At 42.8% G+C, this 15,397-nt stretch overlaps 1 long non-coding RNA gene across 1 annotated transcript; it reads right to left on the bottom strand.

The window, feature by feature from the left end:
* Positions 1 to 3,144: 3,144 nt before the first annotated feature.
* LOC136153663 (uncharacterized) lies at positions 3,145 to 5,876 on the bottom strand. The gene is made up of 3 exons (XR_010660420.1): positions 5,805 to 5,876; positions 4,541 to 4,648; positions 3,145 to 3,234 (listed from the first exon to the last, which is right to left on the bottom strand). It is a non-coding gene; the product is annotated as an uncharacterized lncRNA (long non-coding RNA).
* Between the last annotated feature and the right edge of the window lie 9,521 nt (positions 5,877 to 15,397).

Here is a 15,397-nt window from a genome sequence, read left to right as displayed (position 1 = left end):
TCTGTTTTTAATTCTAGTTTTCGTTTTAAAGGCTGGCTTCCCAGGAGTCAGCCCTAAGTGAGCATAGCTTCTCTGTTTCTGACAGTATTATGAGGTATCCTTCACTCTTCCGTGGTAGTATGCTGGACATTTTCCAGCATCTTTGTGGGGTGGGTCTCAACTTGCAGTGTCCCATCTTTTTGCATTTTTATACAGTTCATGGAGTTATCATGGAAAGACTTCTAGAGTGGATCAAGTGGATCAAGTTCTGTGAGACTCTCTACTCTATTTGTCTGTCTTGGGTGGCCCTTCAGGAAATGGCTCATAGCTCTATTGTCACCCAAGACCACTCAGCTCACAAGCCAGTGATCCACGAGGTGGGCATAGCTTAGTTTCATCCACTTCTGTTCCATTCTCTTAGAACAATTCAAGTGGTCAGGCACACATGTCTTGCCGTTAGAGACCTTCGTATGTATGTAACAGACCTTTAAAGTATGTAGAGCTTACAGTGAGCCCTGGGTGAGCAGGGATCTGTTCTGTCTTTGCTGTCACTCCTGTAGCATTTCAGGTGCACACAGCCTTCCACATCCCCAGGAGTCTACCCACGGGCTCCACAGTGTTCTAGGACTGCCTATTCTTTCCCTTCTCCCTTAGGCACTTTCCTGGTCTCTCGCCTGCTCCAGGGGCGTGGCCGTTGTGGGTACGCACAATGCTCCTTTTTTCCCATCAGTCGTCACCAATCAATGAGTATTATGTTAAAACACCCCTTGTGAGAGACTTTTCTGCAGACCTACAGATGACTCAACACCTGCCTCCGCAGGAAGACCAGAGCTTTCTGGGTTGGAGCTGGTCAGTAGCAGCCCACGTGGGGCACAGCAGACCCCATGCCTTGTAACCACCATCAGCTCTGTTTGTTGAGTAAGTACTCTTCAGTTTTGTTGTACGTGTCTGTGTGCTCACTTGAGAAGTTGTGTCTAACTCCTTGCCAGCTCATGGACTGTATAGCCCACCGGGCTTCTGTGTCCTTGAGACACTCTAGGCAAGATGACTGGAGGGGTTCAGATTCCTTCTCCAGAGCATCATGTCGATCCCGGGATCGACCAGCACCTCCAGCATCTCCTGCCTTTCCAGGTTCATGTTTTACTGGTGCACCCCCTGGAAGCCCATGCATGCCTCTGTTCTGCAAAATCATGACCACCCCCTGCAACCCCCACAGCAGATGGATGTTGCTTCACCACATCGTTGAGTGGATTTCAGCTGCTGCTTCTGACAGCTCAGATTCTATTTGACGTTGTCTGAGCAACCAATCCCATGTCTCACGTGACATCTGGAGGATCCTTATAAACCCTGTAGAACTACCATCTGTGGTTTATTCTATCTCCTCTTCTTGATGCTTTCAAGATTGAAACCAAGCATCCTTGGCAGGGTTACCTCCTGCTTCACTGTCAGTGGTTTATCTGCATATTTGAGTTTATGTGTTTAGTGCATTTGCAAATATAGCATGTTTGCTCACTAGACATGTGTGCATTAATGATTTTATTGATCAGTTTAGGAATCCAGTAACATGAGCAAGGGCAGAGGAGATTCATAGTTGGAAAGCCATGTGAACAGGCACATGACTTCCTGGGAGAGGAGAAATGAGGATTTCAAGGAGAATGACTTTTATCATCATATGTCTGATTGTGGCACATTAGTGCTGTGATGGTACAAGTTTTCATTCTTCATTCACTTCTCTGAAAGGAAAAATAAAAGGAGAAAAATGTAATTGCACTGATTAGGATTAACAAGGCCTTGTCAGAGAATGAAACAGGAAATAGCAACTCTCCTGTTGAAAGCAGTGGAGAAATTTGCCTTCATGACCCATTTTGCAGAAGCCCCTCTGTGTGTATGCCCAGAGCAGGTTGCTTAGAACCACCACCCAATGAAACTATTTGTGAGGAGTTGTGGACCAGCTGGTATGTTGCGAGTTGCTGAGTTGCATCTCCACAGTTCCCTGGTGTAGAAGGTTCCTGTGTAACCTGTTCTTCCTACTTCTCCTGTAAATGTTATTTTTCATCATGATGGTTGTATGGCTGTATGGTCTTTATCCGCACTGGTATTCACCACGGAGCAGCGTATTTCACAGCTCAGGTCTTCACACAGTCTCCTCAAAGCATCTCACTGTGGAGTCTAGACCAGTGTGAGTTTTAGATATTTAAATCCTTACACTTACGGAATCCCGAGCCGTTATCATGCGGCATGATAAAGAGTTTTGTGTTCCTATTCCTTTTTAAAACTAGTTTTCATTGAAATGTAGTTGATGTTCAGTGTTATGTTTCAAGTGTATGGCGACATGATGCTTTATGCAGTTTTTGTTGTTGTTGTTTCTATGCTGGTCCTGTCCAGCACTTTTCTGTTTCTACGGACTTTAGCCTGCCAGACTCCTCTCTCCATGGGACTTCCCAGGCCAGATTACTGGAGTGGGTTGCCATTTCCCATTCCCGGGGATCTTTCTGACCCAGGAATCAAGCCCAGATTTCCTGCATTGGCATGCGGGTTCGTTACTTCAGAGACCCCATGAAGCCCTCAGTTAGACATGCATGTATATACAAGCCAGGAGTGTATCTCTTAATCCCAAACTCCTCGTGTATCCCTCTCCCCATGTTTTCTTTAGGGAGCATCAAGAGGTTTTGGACTGAACCTGTTTCTACTTTGTAAACAGTTCATTTGTGCCATATTTTTTCGTTCCTCATGGAGGTGATATCAAACTTGCCTTTCTCTTACTTTCTTCCTTGGCATGATCATCTCTAGATCTGCCCATGTTACTGCAGATGGCATTTTTTCATTCTTTTACCTAGTTGAGTACTATAGTCCCTTGTGTATACATGCCATGATTAAAGTGTTTTGCCCCAGAAAACGTCTTCCCTTAGAAAGAAAATTCAGTGTTCTATATGTCATTATTCTACTCACCCAGTAGAGGCCCTCAATTCTTACGGAGGACAGTCGTCTGTGAAAGAGCATGAAAAAGTGGAAACATCATGATTGACATGCCTCTGTTTCAAAGGATTATTTCATGAAGCCTTTGTTAAAGATTACTGTTTGAATAGGAAATTTGAATCGAGTATCCTCATGCTATGGTTTCATTTAGGATCCTTGTTGCCCTCTTGGCTTTACCTGTTCCAGTGAGATCTTCTACATTTTCAGTTGGAATCCCCCATTCTTTGTTCAGTTCCTCATACTGCTGAATTTCTTCTTGAGTGACACCGTCTCCTATGGCTGCGTTTAATGACAAAGAGGGCAGAAGTGGTGTGCGTTAGAATCCTTGGAATCTTATAGAGTCTTCCCAGCTCCTACGTGTAATGTCCAGTCAGTCTCATCCACACCATTGCCCTCTTCCTTCACCTAAAGCCTGCTCATCAGTTAATTTTCTACAGTGTTGTCTGAGTGTTCACATCAGGTCTTCAGATGTTCAGGGGTTAGAGTCCACATAGTTAACATTTTATCTCATTCGATCTCTTTCGACTACTGAGTGAACGACGAACCATTAACCTGTGAGCCTAAGCATCCCCAAGTCAGATGCTCGCTGGAATGGTACATTGGAGAAAGTCATGGTGGGTCCTGAGACTCAGATATCCTCCCAAGTCTAACTTCCTGTCCCCATTGTCTGCATCCTAGAATTCCGTCTCTGGGGTTTTCCTGGACCTTAATCTATTCAGATGTGTAGAGACCATCACTGGCTGAGTCAACATGAGTTTGAGGAAACTCTGGAAGATACTAGAGGGCAGAGGAGCTTTGCATCCTGAAGTCCATGGAGCCCTGATGAGTCAGACATGACGTGACTGAACATAATGTTGCAATGAACGGGGGATATACATTTTTTGGAGTTTTCATGAAGCACACTAATCTCACCGCACATGGGACTCAGAGAAACACTCAGGTTCTGTCATCCTCGGAGACCAGACAGAAGAGCCATCGACCCCCATTGAGGATATAATATCAGAAGGGGCAAAGGGTTGTGTAATACGCACCCTGTGGTTGGCTGGTTGTCAGAAAGTTTACATGACCCAACAGGCTGCTTCTGAAGGATTGCATGTAATCCAGGGATGATGACAGAGGGTTGGGCTCAGGTTTCAGGGATTCATTTAATGATTATGGCAAAAAAACCAGAAGCATTTCTATTCAAGAGGAATCAGCCATGGCCAGGACCTACGAGTGTCTGAACTCAAAGTTCCATCCTTGCTTCACTTTGGTGTCCAAACCCAGCAACTCCAATATGTCATATTTATCAAGAAAGCCACGGAGCATCCTGGAATATTTCACTGCACCTCCTGGGAGAGTGTATCTAATTTTTAAAAGAGTCATCTGATTGAATCCCCAGTGGATGCATTTCTTCAGTTTTCTAGTGGACAACCTTTCCGCAACCCTGCTTCATGGCTCTTGTAGTCTGAATCCTCCCATGTGAACTACATTCTATTCTTGTCTGCTTAATAAAAGAGAAGGTGTTCATGCATTTCTGTCCTTAAATGAAATAACGGTAATACGAACACTGTTAGGTTGCTCAGAATAAGATTCAATAACGTACCGAGGAGATGAGTCACTTTTGTAGTTGTCACACCATCAAAGTTTTCACTGTAGATTGCTAATGCATTGTCTGACATAGGAATAAGTTCGAAAAAATTTGCACCCATATCTGTGTGAGGAAAAAGGAAATCCAAATCTCAATGGAATTAATTTCTCCTCATTTGGACATGTCACGATCTTCACGTGCTATCATCAGTCTTCATAGAGACCAGGTCATTGCTGGTCTCTATGTCCCTGCCAATTCTAGTGGTCTATGATTAGAAACTGTTGAAACAGCTGGTGAACTTGGAAAGCTTTCTACACAGAGCCCTTATCTTAAGACATAAAAGACTTCCAGTCTTCTAGCCTGAACAGTCTGTGAACAACTGCAACGTTCGTGATTGCAACTAGAGCAGGTGTTGGAACTCAATCACCTCATATGAGCTCACAAGAGCTAACTGAAATTTTCAGGAGTTTTTAGACCAAATTCATAAGTAGAGTCATGGTTACAGAGATTTTCTATAAATTTAAGGAAATCCTGTGAAAATAAGGCTTATTAGATAAACCAAGGTTACCTTCTGGAACAGAGGTAATCAGAGAGGTAGAAATGAAGGTATTGCCAGATGCTAGAGATATATCCTCTGAAATGTTTCCTAGTTATGTCCTGTGTCCAATGGCCACAGATGAAATAAAAAAAATTAAAAAATGCCTCTGACCAAGATTAGAATGTTGCACTGTATATTTCCCCCATGAATTCAAATAGGTACTTTGCGTGAATTCACATTCCAGTATTGCTCCTGAGATATTTCTCAATTTGAAACTATAGAGATTGAGGTCTGAGCCAGTGTCGCTTTTGGTTTCAGATTAAGTGAAATTAGTGTGAAATTTTTCCTGTCATTTTAACTGTTCTCGTACTTATCTCTGAGGTTTAAACGAATCAGGTTCTACTTCTTCAACATGCTCGAAAAGAACTTTTCATGTGTAAAGGATTTATTTTGTTAAAGAAAATTTGCTCTTGAGAGTTAAATAAGGGACTTCTCAGGTTGTTCGGCAATGAAGAAACCGCTTGGCATTGCTGGAGATGCAATAGATTTGGGCTCGGTCCCTGGGTCAGGAGGATCCCCTGAAGTAGGAAATGACAACCCATTCTAGTTGTCTTTCCTGCAGCATCCCATGGACAGAGGAGCCTGGCGGGCTCGAGTCCATGGGGTCACAAAGGGCCGGACACAGCGGAGCGTCTAACATTCTTGGGAAGAGGCACACATCAGCAGAGCTCACATACTCACATCCTGTGCGATAGACTTCCCCTTTTCTCTCTGCAACTATATTGAGTGGAAAGCATGCATCTTGAAACCTGAAAAGCAAACAGACAAGATGTTCCTCTGTCATCATCTGTTTTCCAGAGCTTGAGGACACCCACGCATTGATAGAGTTCACACACGCATCTTCACAGCCTTCACTCACACCGTTCACTGCCCTTTGGAGACGGGACCCCATGTCAGAAGCCAGCTGTCTCACTGTTTTCAGTTTAGGAGATTGTGCTTACTTGACATAAAATTTAATGGCTATTGAAGAGCAGTTTTCAGTACATTCAAGCCGACGCATGTATACCCTCAGGGGGCCTCCTTCCTCAATCTTCTCCTTGTTATCTGCGGCCGTGAGAATGCTGCGCCAGTCTGCTGTAATCTAAGAAGGAAGGTCTCCATAAACATCCCTCAGTCTTTTCACTGGATTCTCACCAACACCCAACCCAATCATTGCCTCTGCCTTTACCTCAGAAGAGAGGATAATTCAATCTTTTTACAATGTAGGATTCAACCCCCTGCATTGCAGAATAACGTGAAATGAAATACTCATTCATATTCGAGCAGAAAGCATAGAGTTTGGTTTCTTAAAATAGCTGAAACAGCAACCTTAAGACCTTGACACTTCATCAATCCCTAAAGGATAGCATGGTTAGTTTTCACCCCCCCACCCTCCACACACAGAGAGAAATAAGTTGAGGGGGAAAAATTCACAGAGCAGAAAGAGAGGGTTGTATTAGTTCATGTAGATACGTGGACTGTGGCATAGATATATACAGTCTGCTCATCCACATAAACAAGGCTATTCCCCTCTGTCTCTCACACACACAGAACCAAGGCCTTCTACCAGATCAGCTGAGTTTCGATACCTGCGTGGGGTCTAGCTCAGCTGGCGCTTCCTGGGCTGCACAGACCAGACCAAGGAGCAGGATCAGGACGACGACCTTCATCTTGTGAGTCTTGTGGTCCTCCTTCTAGAGAAGCTCAGGGCGTCCTATCTGTCGGAAAGGCTGTGAATTGGTCCCCCTTCTTATAGGATGGGTCTCTTGGCGGAGTACATAATGGTCAAACAGTGGTTAGTCCCAAGACCTTGGTTACACAGACGTCATCTTCTGACATCCTGGTTGGCAGGGGAGGTTTTGTTTGCAACCCTTGGATTTTATAGAGAGATTAATTTTAAGGAACGTTTAGGTAGACCTGGACATTTGCCTTCAGATGAAATGAGAAATCAGAGGACATCTGAGGTATTTCCAGGACTCTGATACTTGCAGTCTTTTCTGTTGTCAGATTGCAGAATGGGAACAATAGTCCAAGACTCAAAGCCTAAGTCCCATGTTATTTATTTAGCACTGAAGGGTCAGTTGAAGCTTATATTCTAAAATGTAAGATGGTATTGTCTGGATTAAAAGATTCATGTGTGGGTTTTTTACGAAGAATTTGTTGTCACGGCACCCCTCGGACGTGTTTCTATCTTTATTTCTTTTGAAATGGAAGTATAATTGATGTTCAATATTATAGACGTTAGTGTGTACAATAAAGTGACTTGTAATTTTTATGTACACCATTGATAGGTGTCAAATATAGGCTTTATTCCCTATGCTGTACCATATATCTTTCCCTCAGTTATTTTATAGATAATAGTTTGTACCTCTTACTCCCTCCTCTTATTCAACCCCTAGCCCCCATCACACTATTAACCAGTCGTTTGTTTTCCGTATCTGTGGATTTGCTGCTTTCTGTGTTATATTGAGCAGTTTGTTTTATATCTTAGATTTTCCATATAAGCGATATCATAGAGCATTTGTCTTTGTCCACCTTGATTCACTTCACCTAATGCTGCCATCCATGTTGGTGTAAAGGGCGACATTTCCAGTTTTTCATGATTTGCCTCGTTCCTTCAAGTCCTGCCAGCAGCAGATGGCAATTTCCTCTGCTCCATTCTTGCCCGGAGTCTGTGTCAGCCGCCTTGTTATTTACAGAGACTATACCGAGAGTGTGACGGCGTCCAGGAAATTTCCATTTCCTGAATGAATGAGGAAATATGGTTGCCACTTGTCTGTTTTCTTTGGTGTCTCTCCAATTCAGTTGTTCATTCTTGAGTGAATAATTTCTTAATTTTTGTATGAAGTTGGAAGGCTTTTTATGTATTCTGCACATCAGTCCATTTTCAGACTAAAGGTATGTATACTGCTCAATGGTGTCTGACTTTTTGCAACTCCATGGGCTGTAGCCCTCCAGGCTCGTCTGCCCCTGGAATTTTCTGGGCAGGAACACTTGGGCGGATTCCCATCCTTCTCCAGGGCATCTTAGAGGTGCAGGGGTTGAAGCCAGGTCTCAGAGTCCCGCGCTGCAGGCAGATTGTTGACTGTCTGAGACACAAGGGAAGCCCCTCTTTTCAGATAGAGATGTGCCAATATTCCCCCACCACCCACCCCCGTCGCTGGCTTCTCTTGTGCTTCCTTCAGGTTGTCCCCCAAAGATGTCAATACTGGGAGAGAGGCCTGGTTACTTTTCCCACTCAAGGATCCTTCTGGGTGTATACTCTAATGAGTAATTCCTGATCTTTGGTCACAGAGTGTCCGCCTGTGTTTTACTGCCAGAGTCTTTCTTGCATTCAGCCCTACATATAGGTTTGCAAGTCTCACTGTGTTAGTTGTAAAACATGGAGCAGTGAATGGAATGAGTTTCTTCTTTTTGTTGGCATATGGATTTCTAATTTCACAGAAACTTTTCTCTACACATTATTGTTTTCCACTAAATTTTGTGTGTAAATATATCAAGCTATCATTTGTCTGTGTATTCTTCTCCCTGCCCCACAATCACATCTGTTTTTTGGCATTTCCTCCCTCCCCCTTTAACATGGGTGTTTGAGGCAGTATTATTCATGACCGGATTGTGAGGGTCATATGACTAACATTCAACCGTTTTTGTCCCAATGTAAGGTACTCACAGTTCAACAGCTCTTGAAAGCAGAATTTCTCATCCACTTATGTATTATCAGAGTACTGTATATTCCTGCTGACTTTTCCTAAAGCATATCTGATAGTCCAAGATGTCCGTTTTTCTACATTTTTGAGCCAAATCAAATACAAGTGAAGTCAATGCTGGCTGCAGAGTTCTCAACATAAACAGATATTTCGTTTGGAACACAAGGCTTCAATTGACAGAAGTATCGTCTGTGTGTGTGTGTGTGTGTGTCTTCTTGTTTAGTTATCATTACCTGAAGATCTCTTGTGATTTAGAGACAGATATAATGAGCAGCATGGTGTCTATTGTTAATAGCATTGCACATATCCTTGTTTGCATCTTGAGCATGGCTTTTAGGTGCTTGTGAGTCACACACTCACACACAGACACAGACGAGGTGAGCACGTGAGGAGACAGATGTGTTTATTCATGTGTATCATATTTAGGGCTTCCGTGGTGGCTCAGATGGTAAAGAATCTGCCTGCAATGCAGGAGATCTGGGTTTGATCCCTGCATTGTGAGGATCCCTTCGAGAAAGACATGGCAGCAATCTCCATTGATTTTTTGTGAATTCTATGGACCAGCGAAGTCTGATTGCAAGAGACATTTACTCATTTTTTGAAAATGGATTCATTTGTTTTAATTGGAGGCTAGTGACTTTACAATATTGTTGTGGTTGTTGCCATACATTGACTTGAATCAGCCTCGGGTGTACATGTGTTCCCCATCCTGAAGCGCTTTCCCAGCTCCCTCCCCATCCCATCGCCCAGGGTCATCCCAGTACACCAGCCCTGAGCAGCCTTTCTCATGCATCGAAGCTGGACTGGTGATCTGTTTCACATATGATCATGTGCATGTTTCAATGCAATTCACTCAATTCATCCCACCCTCGCCTTCTCCCACAGAGCCCAAGGATCTGTTCTTCACATTTGTGTTTCTTTTGCTCTCTCTCATATGAGATCATCGTTACCATGTTTCTAAATTCCATATATTTGTGTTAGTATACTGTATTGGTGTTTATCTTTCTGACTTACTTCACTCTGTATAATAGTGTCCAGTTTCATCCACCTCATTCCATCTGATTCGAATGCACTCTTTTGAATAGCTGTGTAATATTCCAGTGTGTGTATGTGCCACAGCTTTTTCTACATTTTTCTCCCAAGGGACATCTTTTTGGTTTTTTTTAAAAGTTTTATTTATTTATTCAGTTTTTACTTTACAATATTGTAGTGGTTGCCATGCGTTGACATGAAATCAGCCCTGGATGTACATGTGTTCCCATCCTGAACCCCCCTCTCACATCCATCCCCATCCTGCAGGGAGCTCCCCTGCTCAAGCCCCAAAAAGTCCCTGGGAAATCTTGAAAGAGGTCATTCCCTGTCCCGCCACGCCACGATAAAGTAGTGAAACATTTGCCAGGTCTCCTTTGTTCTTCCTTGAGAAAAACATAGTAGTGACCTTTCACTTAGTTCACTGTTTCCTGGAATTTATACAAGCATGTTTTTATGACTCTTGGAAAGTTAATAGATGGTCTTTTTTATCTTTACTATAAACAGACCTATTTTTACTTATCTTAAGGAGTATTAATCGCAGATGCCTAGTTTATCTTGGAATATTAAAAACAGAGTGTAAGCTTCTGCAATCACTTATGATAAAGAATTGTATTGATGTGGCAAGAACCAGATGGCATTTTTATGTACTATTTTTCCTGCTTGTACTAGTATAAAAGTAGCTGCTCTACTCAGTCAAATCACTGACATGCCTCAGAGCATTCAGTCCTCTCGACCCCATCCTTTACTGTCGGTTCTTTCCTCAGGCTTCTGTGCTGTTGCGATCGGGACTTGTTCTCTTTGCCGGCTGGTCCCGGCACCATCCCATCCCTCTGGGTCATCTCACTGCACCAGCCCAAACCAACCTGTATCATGCAAGCATTTATCTCCCAATGGACATCTAAGTTGCTTCCATCTCTGGCTGTTGTAAACAGTGCTGCAGTGATCATAGAGGTACATATGTCTCTTTCAGCTGTGGTTTCCTTGGTGTGTATGTCCAGCAGTGGGATTCCTGGGTCGTATGTCAGTTCTATTTCCAGGTTTCTAAGGAATCTCCATCCACAGTGTTCTCCATCGTGGCTGTACTAATTTGCATCCCCACCAACAGCGTCAGGGTTCCCTTTTCTCGACTCCCTCTCCAGAATTTATTGTTTGCAGACTTTTTGATCGCCACCATTCTGACCGGCGTGAGATGGTTCCTCATTGTGGTTTTGATTTGGGCTTCTCTCATAATGAGTGAAGTTGAGCATCTTTTCATGTGTTTGTTAAACATCTTTATGTCTTTTTTGTAGAAATGTCTGTTTAGTTCTTGGCCCATATTTTTGATTGGGTCACTTATTTTTCTGAAATTGAGCTGTGGGAGCTGCCTGTATATTTTTGAGATTAACTCTGTCAGTTGCTTTGTTTGCTATCATTTTCTGCCATTCTGAAAGCTGTCTTTTCCCCTTGCGTAGAGTTTCCTTCATTGTACCAAAACTTTTAAGTTTGATTAGGTCCTGTTTGTTTATTTTTGCTTTTATTTCCATTCATCAGGGAAGTGGGTCCTAGAGGATCCTGCTGTGGTTTATGTCAGAGAGCGTTTTGTGTTTGTTTTCCTCAAGGAGTCTTATAGTTTCTGATCTTACGTTTAGACATTTAATCCATTTTGAGTTCATTTTTGTGTATGGTGTTAGAAAGGGTTCTAATTTCATTCTTTTACAAGTGGTTGACCAGATTCCCAGCACCACTTGTCAAAGAGATTCTGATTTCTCCATTGTATATTCTTGCCTCCTTTGGCAAAGATATTGTGTCCATAAGTGCGTGGGTTTACCTGTGGGCTTTCCATTCTGTTCCATTGTTCTATGTTTCTGTCTTTGTGCCAGTACCATACGGCCTTGATGACTGTAGCCTTGTAGTATAGTGTGAAGTCAGGCACGTTGATTTCTCTAGTTCCATTCTTCTTTCTCAAGATTTCTTTGGCTCTTCGAGGTTTTTTTGTATTTCCATACAAATTGTGAAATTATTTGTTTTATTTCTCTGAGAAATACCATTGGTAGCTTGATAGGGATTTCATTGAATCTATAGATTGGTTTCGGTAGTACACTCATTTTCATTCTATTGATCCTTCCAAGCCATGAACATGGTATATGTCTCCATCCATTTGTGTCCTCTTTGATTTCTTTCATTGGTGTTTTATAGTTTTGTCTATATAGGTCTTTCGCTTGTTTAGGTATATTTATTGCTAAGTGTTTTATTCTTTTCATTGCAAGGGTGAATGGAATTGTTTCCTTCAGTTCTCCTCTTTTCTCCTTGGTAGTGGATAGGAATGCAAGTGATTTCTGACTGTTATTTTGTATCTCCAAATTTACTATATTCATTGATTCGCTCTAGTAATTTTCTGGTGGAGTGTTTGGGTTTTCTATGTAGAAGATCATGTCATCTGTAAACAGTGAGAATTTCACTTCTTCTTTTCCAGTCTGGATTCCTTTTCTTTCTTTTTCTTCTCTGATTGCTGTGGCTAAAACTTCCACAACTATGCCGAATAGTGGTGGTGAGAGTGGGCACCCTTATCTTCTTCCTGACTTTAGGGTAAATGCTTAAAGTCATTTTTTCGCCACTGAGGATAATGTTTGTTGTGGGTTTATCATATATGGCTTTTATTATGTTGAGATATGTTTCTTCAATGAATCCTTTCAGGAGTGTTTTTTTTTTTTTTTTTCAGGAGTGTTTTTATCTTAAATGGATGTTGAATTTTGTCAAATGCTTTCTCTTTACAAACTGAGATAATCATATGGTTTTTATTTTTCAATTTGTTAATGTGGTCTAAGACAGTGACTCATTTGCAGATATTAAAGAATCCTTGGCCTGCAATTTCCTTTTTTTGTGTCTCCTTTGTCTGGTTTTGTATTTGGGTGTTGGTGGTCTCATAGAATGAGTTTGAAATAGTCCCGTCCTCTGCAATTTTCTGGAAAAGTGTGAGTAGGATATCTTTCAGCTTTTGTTTACAGTTTTGGTAGAATTCAGCTATGAAGCCGTCTGGTCCTGGGCTTTTGTTTGCTGGAAGAATTCTGATTACAGTTTTTATTTCCGTGCTTGTGAGGGGTCTGTTAAAATTTTCTATCTCGTTCTGGTTCAGTTTTGGAAAGTTATACTTTGCTGAGAATATGTCCATTTCTTCCAAGTTGTCTATTTTATTGGCATATAGTTGGTGATAGTAGTCTCTTATGATCCTGTGTATCTCTGTGTTGGCTGTTGTGATTTCTCTGTCTTCATACTAATTCTGTTGATTTGATTCTTCTCCCCCTGTTGTTGATGAGTCTGGCTAATGCTTTGCCTATTTTATTTATCTTCTCAAAGAACCATCTTTGACGTTTGTTGATTTCTCCTGTGGTCTCCATACACATTTACTCTTTGAGTAAACTTTTGTCCTGACTCCCTGCAAAATTTAAGAGTTCGTCAATCCACATTGATTAACCTCAATCCACTTGGCGTAGATCCCTTTTCCCCAGGATTTTGTATGTTGTGAGATGGATAAATTTCCTGGAAAATAACTTTTACGATAAAATGTTTTCTTGGTGCATATAACTGTCCTGCTCTGTTTCTAATGTTCCTTGAATTATTTGAGAGGCAAGTGTTTCACATAGAATCTTAAAAACTTTATTAGTGTTTGCCCTGTGTCTCAGTGCTTATCACCTCCGGGTAGGATTGTTTGTTTTATTTGCAGACACACACTAGGTCTTTGTTGCTGGCTCAGCTTTCTTCTACTTGAGCTTTGAAACCTTCTGAGTGTGGTGGCTAATTTGTTGTCACTTGTAGAGTCTAGGGCAGAGGCTCAGTACCTGGGGCCCATGGGCTGAGTTTCCCCTTGGCACGTGGGATCATCCTGGATCAGGGGTTCCGTGTGTGTCCCCTGCATCGGCAGGTGGACTCTGAAGACCTGGGCCCCCCGAGAAGTCTCTCTGCTGAGCTTCCTTTCTGTTTTTAATTCTAGTTTTCGTTTTAAAGGCTGGCTTCCCAGGAGTCAGCCCTAAGTGAGCATAGCTTCTCTGTTTCTGACAGTATTATGAGGTATCCTTCACTCTTCCGTGGTAGCATGCTGGACATTTTCCAGCATCTTTGTGGGGTGGGTCTCAACTTGCAGTGTCCCATCTTTTTGCATTTTTATACAGTTCATGGAGTTATCATGGAAAGACTTCTAGAGTGGATCAAGTGGGTCAGGTGGATCCCTCCTCCAGTGGATCAAGTCCTGTCAGACTCTCTACTCTATTTGTCTGTCTTGGGTGGCCCTTCAGGAAATGGCTCATAGCTCTATTGTCACCCAAGACCACTCAGCTCACAAGCCAGTGATCCACGAGGTGGGCATAGCTTAGTTTCATCCACTTCTGTTCCATTCTCTTAGAACAATTCAAGTGATCAGGCACACATGTCTTGCCGTTAGAGACCTTCGTATGCATGTAACAGACCTTCAAAGTGTGTACAGCTTACAGTGAGCCCTGGGTGAGCAGGGATCTGTTCTGTCTTTGCTGTAACTCCTGTAGCATTTCAGGTGCACACAGCCTTCCACATCCCCAGGAGTCTACCCACGGGCTCCACAGTGTTCTAGGACTGCCTATTCTTTCCCTTCTCCCTTAGGCACTTTCCTGGTCTCTCGCCTGCTCCAGGGGCGTGGCCGTTGTGGGTACGCACAATGCTCCTTTTTTCCCATCAGTCGTCACCAATCAATGAGTATTATGTTAAAACACCCCTTGTGAGAGACTTTTCTGCAGACCTGCAGATGACTCAACACCTGCCTCCGCAGGAAGACCAGAGCTTTCTGGGTTGGAGCTGGTCAGTAGCAGCCCACGTGGGGCACAGCAGACCCCATGCATTGTAACCACCATCAGCTCTGTTTGTTGAGTAAGTACTGTTCAGTTTTGTTGTACGTGTCTGTGTGCTTACTTGAGAAGTTGTGTCTAACTCCTTGCCAGCTCATGGACTGTATAGCCCACCGGGCTTCTGTGTCCTTGAGACACTCTAGGCAAGATGACTGGAGGGGTTCAGATTCCTTCTCCAGAGCATCATGTCGATCCCGGGATCGACCAGCACCTCCAGCATCTCCTGCCTTTCCAGGTTCATGTTTTACTGGTGCACCCCCTGGAAGCCCATGCATGCCTCTGTTCTGCAAAATCATGACCACCCCCTGCAACCCCCACAGCAGATGGATGTTGCTTCACCACATCGTTGAGTGGATTTCAGCTGCTGCTTCTGACAGCTCAGATTCTATTTGACGTTGTCTGAGCAACCAATCCCATGTCTCACGTGACATCTGGAGGATCCTTATAAACCCTGTAGAACTACCATCTGTGGTTTATTCTATCTCCTCTTCTTGATGCTTTCAAGATTGAAACCAAGCATCCTTGGCAGGGTTACCTCCTGCTTCACTGTCAGTGGTTTATCTGCATATTTGAGTTTATGTGTTTAGTGCATTTGCAAATATAGCATGTTTGCTCACTAGACATGTGTGCATTAATCATTTTATTGATCAGTTTAGGAATCCAGTAACATGAGCAAGGGCAGAGGAGATTCATAGTTGGAAAGCCA

The sequence above is a fragment of the Muntiacus reevesi genome, chromosome X, assembly GCF_963930625.1.
Source record: "Muntiacus reevesi chromosome X, mMunRee1.1, whole genome shotgun sequence".
Taxonomy (NCBI): Eukaryota; Metazoa; Chordata; class Mammalia; order Artiodactyla; family Cervidae; genus Muntiacus; species Muntiacus reevesi.
This window is presented reverse-complemented; position numbering and strand designations above follow the sequence as displayed.